This window comes from Antechinus flavipes, chromosome 3 (assembly GCF_016432865.1).
Source record: "Antechinus flavipes isolate AdamAnt ecotype Samford, QLD, Australia chromosome 3, AdamAnt_v2, whole genome shotgun sequence".
NCBI classification, from domain to species: domain Eukaryota; kingdom Metazoa; phylum Chordata; class Mammalia; order Dasyuromorphia; family Dasyuridae; genus Antechinus; species Antechinus flavipes.
This window is the reverse complement of record NC_067400.1, coordinates 594,096,736-594,108,977: the sequence shown is the minus strand read 5'-3', so window position 1 is coordinate 594,108,977 and position 12,242 is coordinate 594,096,736. Positions and strand designations below refer to the sequence as shown.

Below are 12,242 nucleotides of genomic sequence, written 5' to 3'. Positions count from 1 at the left end.
GCGGGGGCGCGCGGGGGCTCGGGAGCGCGCGGGGGGAGCTGGCCGGGCCCCCTGCCGCCGCCAGCATTGTAGGGCAGGTGGGCGAGCTGGCCGATCCCCCCTGGCCCCGCGGCTGGTGGCTGCTTAGCCCGCCCCCGCCCCCGCCCCCCGGGTAACTCGGCTCCGGGTCCCCTCTCCCGGCGCTCCCCTCCCCCGCCCCGTGTCCCCTCCCCTTGCCCACCTCTCGCCTCCCCTCCTACCTCCCCTCCCTCTCACATCTGCACATTCTCCCACTGCTAAGTCCGCCCGCGGTCTCCTCCTCTGCGCTCTCGGAGGCGCACCAGCCCCCTCAGCCTCCTGCGCCCCGGCAGGCACGCCGCTCGCCACCGCCTCGGGCTGTCCCGCCGCGGGACAGGTAAGCTCCTGGGCCAGCCTCACAGCCCGGAGCCTGAGAGAATTTGCGCTCCTTCCGCGCTTTCTGTCCCTGGAAAAAGGTGGGTCACCTGCGAAAGAGCTCGCTCCCCGGGCGGAGGGCTGGGGGGACAAGGGGAGTAGGGGACAGAGGCGCGGGCAAGGAGTTCGGAACGTAACCGAGAGTGAACAGCCGCTTCCTGCTCCACCTCTCCTTTGCTCCTTTTCCTTCTGACTCACTCCGGGGGGTCTCTCTTCTTCACCTTCTCTTTTTTTTCTGCTTTCACTTTCGCCTATCTCTCTATCCCTCTATCTCTGGCTCTCTCGCACTCCCTTGTCTTACTTTTCCTTCTCCACTCACCTCCACCACACTCCAACACTCTCACTCTCCTTTTTTCTCCCCCCTCATGCCTTCCTTTAGGCTTGCATTCTCACTTTCTCTTTCTTTCTCACTGACTTATCCCTCCCGGCTCCAGGAGATTGCCCTCACCTCATCCGCAGGGCCGGAACCCTAAATCTCGCTCCTCAGACACAGAATGAACCCGAGACACCTGTGCTGGGGACAGCCTAGGCTTGAGTCCATCATTCACACCTCCGTAGACCCTGAGAAGGGAAGACCAAATCATTCTTTCTATTGCTTGAGAGGCAGCCCCATTTCCATCCTTTCCTAAGCATTATCCACATTTTAGCTGAGCTGTAACTTGACACTTTCCCAAACCTTGGACTCACGGCCAGCCCAATTGGAGCTGTTGCTCTGTCAGTACCTCCCGTCTGGACTCAGAACAAAGCCCGGTGGATCCCCGCCGCTGAGGGAGTCCGCTCAGTGTGAACAAGCCGGACTTCAGCCTCCAAGTTTCTAACGGGACTCAACCGTTCTTCATTCTTTTTGACTCATAGATCAGGACCTTGGGAGACCTTTAAACCCATCCCTATCGTTTTACAGATGAGAAAACTGAGACACAGAGAGAGATAGGACTTGAACCCTGATCTTCCTCCAGGACCCTCTCCATGCTGTCCTTCTCAAGCTTTGTATCACCTACTGTCCACTTCCCTTCCTCTCAGTGCCTCCGTCTAGATTTTTGTCTATCTCTCTCCCTCTATCTTTCTATCCTAATTAAAGCCTTCCAAACCTAAATCCTCAGAGCTTCATGACTCAGATCCTCTGGTTTGGGGAAAGATTCCTTTCCTCCTTCTATGATCAAACCTGCCTCTCTCCTCCTTCACCGAGCCTGGAGTCGGCTGCTTAGCCATTTGACAGGGTTGGAACATTGAGTCCTCCTGCCACACCCCATTTGAAAATGGCACCCCCTCTGGCTGCTGTCCATCGGAGTCTTTGCTTTGACTCAAAAATTAGTCCTTCCTTTGCCTGTGAAAATCATGTTTCTGGCATTAAAAATATATACGTGCATTTATAAAAAGTGTCCCTCCTTGTATTGCTGGTCCTTCCTCTCCTTCCTTTTTCCTTTCCCCCTCTGACTTCCCCCCCTCCCCAATTTGTATCTTAAGCAAAATTGCCAACTGAGGTTCTGGGGGAAGGGGGAGATGTGGAATTGTGAGAATGAATGTCCTCACCAGATTTAGAACTGAAGGACCTTGGAACATAAAATGTCAGAGCTGAAGGGGTGGGGTGTCTTAGGATATAGAATGCCTTAAAACCTAGAAAGTCAGAAGGGAGGAGGGGAGTTAGAGGACATTAAGAGATCGCCTGGTAAGAGACTCTCATTTTCTAGAACTCTATACTTAGTCTTGCCTCTAGAGACCTGGACTTTGGTATAACAATAGGAGTTGCCTTGTTCTCTTAGAAACGATGCTGGTTCTCTTCACTCAGTCACCTCTTAGTCTACCCATTCTGCCCTACTTTACCCTTTCTCTCTGAAGTGCTTTATTCCTGTTCTCTTGCAGGATGCCTTCCTGGGTCAAGCTATTTGACCCTTAACTCCTACTACCTCTCACCTCTTTTCAACACAGTGAGCAGGAAACCTGGGGAAATGCAGCTTTCTTAGTCCTTGCCTTCTTTCTCCCCTTTCCCACCCAAGTCTCCCTTATCTTGAGAATGAGGAGGTTGGGTTGAAATGATGTCAGGTTCTTTCCAGTTCTCTAAACTATCCAGACACAAAGACTCAACCCATCCCTGATCACTACCCCTTCCTCCTCTGTCCCAGGTCAGGTTACAGGTACAGGTAGCCCCCACTAATTCTCAGAGCCACACTTCCCTCCACAGGATCAGACTGACCACATTACCAGAACTGAAAGCCACTTTTGTGGGCAGTTAGGATCTGGAATACTCTCCTGTCCTTCAAAACCTCCCTCTTGCCAATAAGGGCTAGTATCTGGGAGTCTTTCATAGTGGAAAACAAAGACTTTCATCCCTCAGTGAAAATCCTTCAAATCCAGTTTACAGACACTTACTAGCTATTTGACCTGGGCAAGTCATTTAATCTGTCAGCCTCAGTTTTTTCACTGGGGGATAATAATAGAGTCTACTTCATTGGGTTGTTGTGAGAATCAAATAAGATAACTTTTGTAAGGCACTTAATCTAGTGCCTGACACATAGTAGGTACATGCATCATACAAAGGTGTGCATCTCTACCCTTGCATTCACACTTAAACACACACAAACCCTCGCTCTCGTCCTTTCACACTCATACACTTCATCCCTCCACGCATCACTCACAAATCCTTTTACCTACTCACAATTCACTCCTGCATATCTTCTCACCTTCACACACACACACACACACACACACACACACACACACACACACACCCATGCATTGTCGTCTACACCTTCACATACACAAGTTCATCATCTCATCCTTAAACACCCTCATCTTTGTGCAAATCCTTTCTACTCATTCATACACAGACACACTCTCAGACCCTTATTACTTACCTTCAGTCTCACAAATCCTCCCACATCCACTCTGACACTTAAATAGTAGATACTTACTCCTTCACATTCCCTACATTAGATGCTTACTTTCATGCACATACTTTTGCACACCCTTTACTATTGCACCTTCACACATCCATTTACTTTCTCACTTTTCACACTCACCCTTACACTTTTGTATCTTCATACTCACACCCATACTCACCTTTGCACATACATTTATATCTTTAGATTCTTATGTCTACACATTCACACATGTACACTTACCTTTACATATATATTTATACTTTTACAATGACATTCACACTCATACATTCTCATCTTTGCACACTTATCCTTATATTGCTCTGTCTTCACACTCATCACTCTCACCTTTGCACACTGGCCACCTCACCCTTATATTTTTGTTTCTTTACACACTCCAATACACACCTTTGCACACACACATTCATCTTCTAAGACTCTTTTATCTTTATACACATATGCACTCTCGCCTTTACCCATATACTTACACTTATACCTTCACTTTGATACTTACATTCATACATTCATTTTTGCACACATCCTTATATTCTATCTTCACACTCATCACTCTCACCTTTGCACACCGCCATCTCACCTTTATATTTTTATATTTTTACACACTCCAACACACACCTTTGCACACACACATTCATCTCCTTAGACTTATATCTTCAAAAACAAATACACTCTCTACTTTACCCATATACTTACATTTTTTATACTTTACATTGATACACTCATACCCTCATCTTTGCACACTTATTCTTATATTGTTCTATCTTCATACTCATTACTCTCACCTTTGCACACTAACCATCTCACTCTTATATTTTTGTATCTTTGCACACACACATTCATCTCCTTAGACTCTTATATCTTCATACTCACCTGTATACACTCTCACCTTTACACATATACTTACATTTGTACCTTCACAATGACACACTCATACACTCATCTTTGCACACTTATTCTTATATTGTTCTGTCTTCATACTCATCACTCTCACCTTTGCACACTAGCCATCTCACCCTTATATTTTTTGTATCTTTACACACATCCCTTGCACACACACACATTCCTCTCCTTAGACTCTTATACCTTCTTACTCACCTGTATACACTCTCACCTTTGCACATATACTTACACTTATACCTTCACACACTCATACACTCTCATCTTTGCCCACACTCACATTCTCACAGAGGCTGCACACACTCATCCCCTCACCCACACACATCTACATACACAGATTCCCTGATTGCGCTATAATTGGTGGAAGATAAGAAAAGGCTCCACTTTCAAAATGAAATCAATTTGGCTTCTGTTAATAGGTTCTAACAGCTGGTAATTCATCACAAGGAAGCCATGTGACACCCAATTCAGCACCTCTGTCTCACACCAGCTTTTTCTTTCATTCATTGAGAATGGCTCCCTCATCAGCTATGTTTCGATTAAGTTGGGAGATTTCCTGCTTTGGAGCCACGCTGTGCTACTTCCCCCATGTCACCAGGAATCATCACTGTTCATGTAATTGGAGAGGCTTCTTAGTACAATGGAAAGAAAGTCAAATCCAACTGGGAGTTCCAATTGGAGGTTGAATTTGAGCTTGAGTTTGAATCTTGATTCTGCTACTTACTCCTGGTGTGACTCTGGGCAAAGTATTTAGCCTTTTCTGCTCTGTTTCCTTTTCTGTAAAATTGGGTGTGTGGGGGGGGGGAGGAGGGAAGGGACAGAAGGGGTAAGGGGCTTGGACTAGGTGGCCCTATGTTATTTTCCGTCTCTGAATTTATGACTCTAGTAGCAAGTGACAACTGACCATGTGTGACCTGGGCTAAAGAATTTAAGGGAAATGTGGTATTATGAGCCTTTTCCCCTGAAGTTCTTCATAGTGTTGTCCCACTCAGGGTCACCCATGAGAATATCCCATTCCACCTCTGGGTCTCACCTTTTGAATGCAATTCATAAACCTTATTTATTTGATGATTTGATCTGAAGGGCATCCTAGGGACTCCAGGCCAGAGATTTTCAAAATTTTTAACCTCAGTACTCCTTAAATTATTGAGGATCCCCCCTAAAAAAAGCTTTTGTGTGGGTTATTTATATCTATTGATGTTTACAACATTAAAAATGAAGCTATATCAGACACTTCCTAGTTGTGTGATTCTGGGCTCATTGTCAGACTCTTAAGCTCATAATAATATCACCTACCTCTTAGCATTGTTGTGAGTTTCAAATGAAATAATATTTGCAGAGTGCTTGGTACGCATTAAGCACTATATAAATTACTAATACTATTGTTAATTTATATTATGTTATACTACACAATTATATAGCAATATTATAAAATTGTAATAAAACATTATATAATAGTTACACATTATTTTATAATTATTATACAATTATATATCATCATCGATCATATATAATACTACCTAACATATATTATATGTGTCGTCTTTTGTTATGTGTTGTATAATAATTATATTTAATATTCTATTTATTCATTTGTTAAAATAATAATAATAAATCCATGACATGATAACTTAAATAACTTTTTTTCCAAAATGAAAAAATTTTTGGTGAATTTATTTTTACACATTTTTTGCAAATCTCTTTAATGTCTGGTTTTGGAGAAAACAGCTAGATTTTCAGAACTGCTTGTGCATTCAATCTGCTGCAATATGCTGTTTTGGTTGGAGAATATAAGAAAATTTGGCCACCCAGATATGTAAGAATAAAAAAAAACTGACAATCAGAGAGGAGAGGGCACCATGGGAGAGGGACAAGAGCCCTGAAGTTGGAATTAATCATCAACCAAGCAACAAGCATTCATTTATGGTTTGGGAGTTTTGTTGTTGTTGTTGTTGTTGATGATGATGATGATTTTTGTTTTTGTTTCTGTTTTTTGTGAGGCACTTGGGGTTAGGTGACTTGCTTAGGATCACACAGCTAGTGTCAAGTATCTCAGTTTCTCCTAACTTCAGGGCTGGTATTCTATCCACTGTGCCATCTAGCTGCCCCAACGAGTATTCATTTAGCACTGTCCTAGGCACTGGGAACAAAAAGACAAACGAGAGATAGTTTGTCCTCAAATAGCCTACATTCTACTACATTGCGTTGGATTGCCGGCTCTGCCAGTGACAAACTTCCTGTGTGATTCTGGATAATAAATATTAAATGCCTACTATGTGCCAGGCATTATGCTGGGGATACAAAGAAAGGCAAAAATAGTCCTGCTTTCAGGGAGCTCACAGCCAGTCTAATGGGAAAAGTCACTTTTCCTCCACTCTAAAATAAGGGGATTGGACCAGATGACCCATGACTTGCTTGAGGTTGCACAGCTAGGAAGAAGCTAAGCCAAAGCCATGAAATTAAATTTTCTGACTTTAGAATGAAGGCTTTTCTTCAGATGTCACTGCTGACTTAGGATCTCTCTAGCAGACAGAGTCAGGGAGACCGTGCAGAAAGGCAACTGCACAACCCTGAATGGCAGGGCCAGTCCTTGGTGACTGCGAGGGGCAGAGGGGAAGGGAACACCACCTGAGAGCACTGGAGGACAGAATTTGAGTGTTTGGGGGCTGCAGGCACCATATATGTGACAGTCACTCAGGAGGCTGAGCACGGATGGGGAGACGAGAGGGCAGCTTAATAGAACAGTTGTAGCTGGGGACAGGGGGGTGGCGGGAAAGCTAGAGGAGATTTCAAGAAAGTGTGAGAGCCTCTTAGGAGCCAGGAGAGGAAGTTCCCCTATTGCGTGGAACAATAGAAAAAGCAGATGGGGAGATAGCTAGTGGGGAAAGGGGAACTTCATTTATTTAGACAATACCACCCTCCTGATTCCAGCCCTCTGAATCAGGAACTGTGAACCCTGAGTTCCGCCACCACCTTCTGTTCCCAGCCCTGCAAGATCCATCCATCGATCATTCTCACTGAGTCTGGTTAGTAATAACAGCTCACACCTGCGTCTGGTCTCTATCCTGGGGCACCCATCCATGCACAGCAAAATGCACGCAAGGACCCTTAGAGTCACTCACATGCACACACATCCACTTGTCCGACTCACCTCCACGGGCATATAACCCAATGCTTTCTCTTAGAGACCCCCTCTCCGCTTCCTCCATCCCCCAGCCAAATTGACTGAAGTCTACTGCCCTGCAGAAGTCTTCTCTAATTACCCTGATCTCCTAGCTCCCTAATCCTCCAGCTTTTGGTGAATCTGAGTTGGCTAGAATTTGTCTTGATTTTTCATCGTTTTTATTTATCAATATTTATTCCTGGATACACTTTTTCTCTCATGTTAGATTTTACATCCCCTCCCCCCTCATATTGAGGACTCTGAAAGTAGGGACTGTCTACCCCCTCAGCAGGGACTATTTCCCCTTTCAAACTGAGAGGTCCTTGAGTTCTCAAGTGACCCCTCTCTTTGATCAAACAAGAGAATGTAGGTAAAGTATTTTACAAACTTTAAAGTACTATATACATGCCACTTTATCATTATAGTTGTTATAGAGGCAGGTTGATGACATGGTGGATAGAGCCTTGAGCCTAGAGCCAAATTCAGCTTCAGATGTTTATTGAGCGTTACCCTGGACAAGTCAATTACCTTGGCCTCAGTTTTCACATTTGTAAAATGGGGGCGATAACCTCTGTCACAGAGATGTTGTGAAGATTCATTGAGATAATATTTGTAAAGCACTTAAGGCAGCACCTGGCACGTAGTAGGTGCTTAATAAATGTTTATTTCCTTGCCTTTGTTGTTTTTGCTCCAAAACCCACTCTGATATACACTGGCTTTTTAAGTCATTTAACCGCTCAATGCTCCAGACAGCTTTCTAATAAGAGTATAAGTGTCAACCTGAACTGGTGGAGAATGTTTTCTCACTTGGAGTTTCCTCTATCGGTACAATTACACGACTAGTCCATACCTTTGGCCAACTGGTCCTCATCTCATTTGTGTTATCCTTTCTATGAGATTCGGACAGAAAGGATCTTGGGACATGTTGCTCTCCTCCTATCAATTTTTAATATTTCTTAGACTATTGCACAAGTACATAGAATGATTATTTCTTGTAGTTAAATAAAAGAATTGCGATGGAACTCAACTTGTGTAATCTCACTGGAAGGAGGGAGGAAAATAAATATTTATTCAGGGTCTACTGTGTGCTAGGCAATCTATGAATATGTGATTTGATCCTTTCAAAAATTCTGGGTCAAAGGTGCTGTTATGATTTTCATTATATAGATGAGCATACTGATGCAGTTTGAGATTAAGCTCAGGGTGACATGGTTAATTAAATGATGGAGGCCAAATGTGAACTTGAGTTGTTTTTTTTTTTTTTTTTTTTTTTTTTTTACTCCAGACCCAGCACAATACCCCTCTGCACCATCTAGCTGCTATTGAGAACATTTATAGGACAATTCCAGTGGAAGATGACAGGAATCCTTTTCTCATGTGATTTTTTTTTCTTCTTCTCTGTTTCTATATTTTGAAAATCTTTTGTTTTACATACCTTGGAGATTATAGGTATTTGATATAGGTAAATATATTTTAAAAGTACATTATGTGGTTCATTTTTTTTTACTTAATCATATTTTTCCATTTACATTCAACTTTGTAAGATTTTGAGCTTCAATTTTTCTCTTTCCCTTGCTTCCCTCCCCCTTCCCAAAACAGATAGCAAATTTGTTATAGGTTATATATGTGCAATCATGTAAACAGATTTCCACATTAGTCATGTTGTGAAAAAAGACTCAGAACAAAAGGGAAAAACAACAAGAAAGAAAAAAAAAGAAAAGCAATAATAATAATATGCTTCCATCTGCATTCAGACTCCATAGATCTTTCCCTGAATGTGTACAGCATTTTCCATCATGAGTCCCTTGGAATTGTCTTGGATCATTGCATTGCTGAGAAGAGCTAAGTCTATCGTGGTTGATCATTACCCAATGTTGCCATTACTGTGAAGTACATTGTTCTTAATAAGCTTTAATGAATCAACATTATGTTCGGATGATTGTAACAGTTTGATCTGTAATAATGGCCAAGATGAAGTATGGCTTATTATCTCAAGTATATTCTGGGGTCTATAGTAATAGTCTTTCGATCTGTCATCTGTCAGGCTGTGACAAATAGTGAATTTTTGATACATAATTCTAACCACTAGGTCATTTTCTGTTATATATTGGGTAGGCACCAAACTTTCACAGCCTGCAGTGTTGTCAGTCAACGAGAATTTATTATTCATTTATTATTATTCATTTACTATTATTCATAGTCCCGCACCGTGCTGAAGGCTGAGAATGCAGATGCAAAAATGTTATAAAGTTTCTACCGTTTCCTCGCATAATCTGCGTTGATCAATATATCCGGGTTCCTTAAGGACAACACTGTCCATAATTTCTGGTGGTGATGACCAGGTCCTGAATTATCATCATCATCATTATTGTTGTTACTACTAATTAAGCATTTTCCAAAGGGCTTAGTTCAGGGCTATGAAAACAGTGAGTGCAAAGTATATGTGGCTATGGTTACTTTTCACATTTTTATTTTCGAAGATGGTTATTACCTAAAGGAGAAATTAGTGCTCAGTGGACGTCAGTTGTCAGAAATTAGATTTCTTCAGTTTTCCTTACAAAGGATCTAATTGGTTTCAGATGTGCTCTTTCGAATCAGCCACTGCCTGCTACATCTGGTCAATCTAAATGGAGGGAGGAAGGAGAAGGAACATTTTTTTATGGAATATCTGAAAGGCTGTGCCATGAAGAGTAAGAATAGTCATTAGCCACAAGCCTGAGCCAAGAGAGTTACCAAAAAGAAGATAAAGGATTGTAGAAATTACAAGGAAGGAAGGAAGTCAAGGGGAAGGGGTTTCCTGTGCCTCCTCCCAGAGGGCGTGCTGCATTGTCGTTTCTGTTAGTCCCATGTATGTACAGATTGTATGCAAGTCGATCTATTCCAGAGTAGAGAAATGAAAGGGTTAAAGTAAAACAGGTCTACTCTCTGGATCAGTAGGAAGAATAAAGTATTTTGTGAAATAAAGATAGAAACAAATAGAGAAAAAAAATGTAAAAGGCCAGAGGGGAGTTCTCATCTATGTTGGGAGGTTGAAAAATAGGGGGGGAAATGTGACACAGGGCAAGAAAGAGCAAGGTGGGATGGAAAGAGCCCCACACCCGAGGTCTTGGGAATCTGTGTTTGAATCTTGGAGTCTTGTAAGCTACCTAACATCTATGGGACTCAGTTTCCTCATTAGTAAAATAAGGAAATTATACTAAAAGAGCTTTGAGATCCCTTTCTGTTAAAAATTTATGGACCAAGAAGGAACAAGCAGGAAATTTGGTCAAGAGAGACATTTTTAAGTGGCAAATAGTGTAATAGATACTTATTTATTATCTTAAGCTGTAACTAGAGTAGGGGCAACTAGAGTAGGGGCAATTGGACTTTGTCCCAGGATGCTGAATTTAAAGGGAGCTAGTTAAGGGCTGGTGCTTTATCCACTAAGTCACCTAACTGTCCCCTATCTCCAAATCTTTTAAACTACAGTTATCCCACAATTAACCTATAGTTTCCAACTGTCTTGAAGCAAACATGTTAGGAGGTATTGTCCTCTTAAGATAATTGAGAATACAGATTCTGGACTGTTGAGTTCTGGTTTGGATACAGAACTGGGTTCAAATCCTGACTGCCATTTACTAGCTATGTTACTTTGGAGAAATTGTTTAAGTTATCTATTCCTCCATAAAATGAGGGATTTGAACTAGATCAGGGCTTCTTAAACTTTTCTCATTCATGACTTTTTCCCCCCAAAGAAATTTTTATACAACCCTGGGTAAATAGGTATATGAAATAGTTATGTAAATCAAACCTTTACTGATAATAGATTATAATTTCTTATCTCTATATTCAGTTATAAGAACCTATAGGGGCCGCAACCCAAAATTTAAGAACCTGGGGACTAGATTGTCTCCAAGATCCCTTTCACTTCTAAATCTGAAAATAAAACATTCCTGAAGGTAAAAAAAAAAAAATAGTGTTAGATTGAGTGTTTTGAAGATCTGGGTTCTAATCTCTACTCCTACAATAGCTCTGTGAGCCTGGGCAAGTCACTTCTCAAGGGTTTGGTAAAATGGAGTCAATAATACCTTTTATACTGCCTACCTATAGAGTTGTTGTGAGTCTTAAATGAAATAATGTATGTCAATTTGTATCCAATGAACCTAACATGTAAATTCCCAGAGAAATAAAATTTGAGTTATTAAAACTAGACCAATGACTTCTTTCCAAGGATACCTGTATTTCATAAATAAAGAGGCACCTAGAACTTAGATTTGGTCTATTGCCTTGAACTAAGAGTTGAAAAGAACTGGTAAGAATCCAGTTCTTTTTTATTTGACTCCTTGATTAGGGGAGAGTCACTTGAACCCCAAGCTCTATCAGGAATGACTAAGTTGCACAAATTCTCTGCTTATGGTTTTTTGAGTAGGAATAACTCCATCTCGTTCCTTCTTCCATCTCCCCATAACTCACACTCTCCAAACACACACACACACACACACACACACACACACACACACACACACACAAATACCCTTATAGGAAAAGTATTGATTTCCTAGACAGCTCCTGGCAGTAGGGATGTCAGAATCGAAGTGGTCCTGACCCAATAAGAGAGAAAATGATCCCAGTTTGAAGGTTATTGGGAACCCTTGGAGAGAATCTCTGGATAGTTATAGCAGATTGCTTTCTATCACCATGGCTACCATTAGATTTGATGACAGAAAAAGACCAGGGAGCAAAACTGACTTCTAAAACTTCCAGTGGGAGAGGAGAATCATTTTATCTTCCTGAAGTCCAATAACCCTATCTGTAAAAACAAAGATATTAAAATATCTCTAGGATTAGCCCTGGATGTGCTGGTAAATATTTAACAA

The 12,242-nt window shown here is 41.8% G+C and overlaps 1 protein-coding gene across 1 annotated transcript in view; it reads left to right on the top strand.

Moving 5' to 3' along the window:
- Positions 1 to 161: 161 nt before the first annotated feature.
- The window catches only part of DRAXIN (dorsal inhibitory axon guidance protein), a 45,521-nt gene continuing 33,440 nt past the window's right edge, over positions 162 to 12,242 (top strand). Inside the window, exon 1 of the mRNA XM_051988543.1 lies at positions 162 to 473. The gene's annotated coding sequence lies outside the window, so the exon portion shown is untranslated. The remainder of the gene's footprint in view (positions 474 to 12,242) is intronic.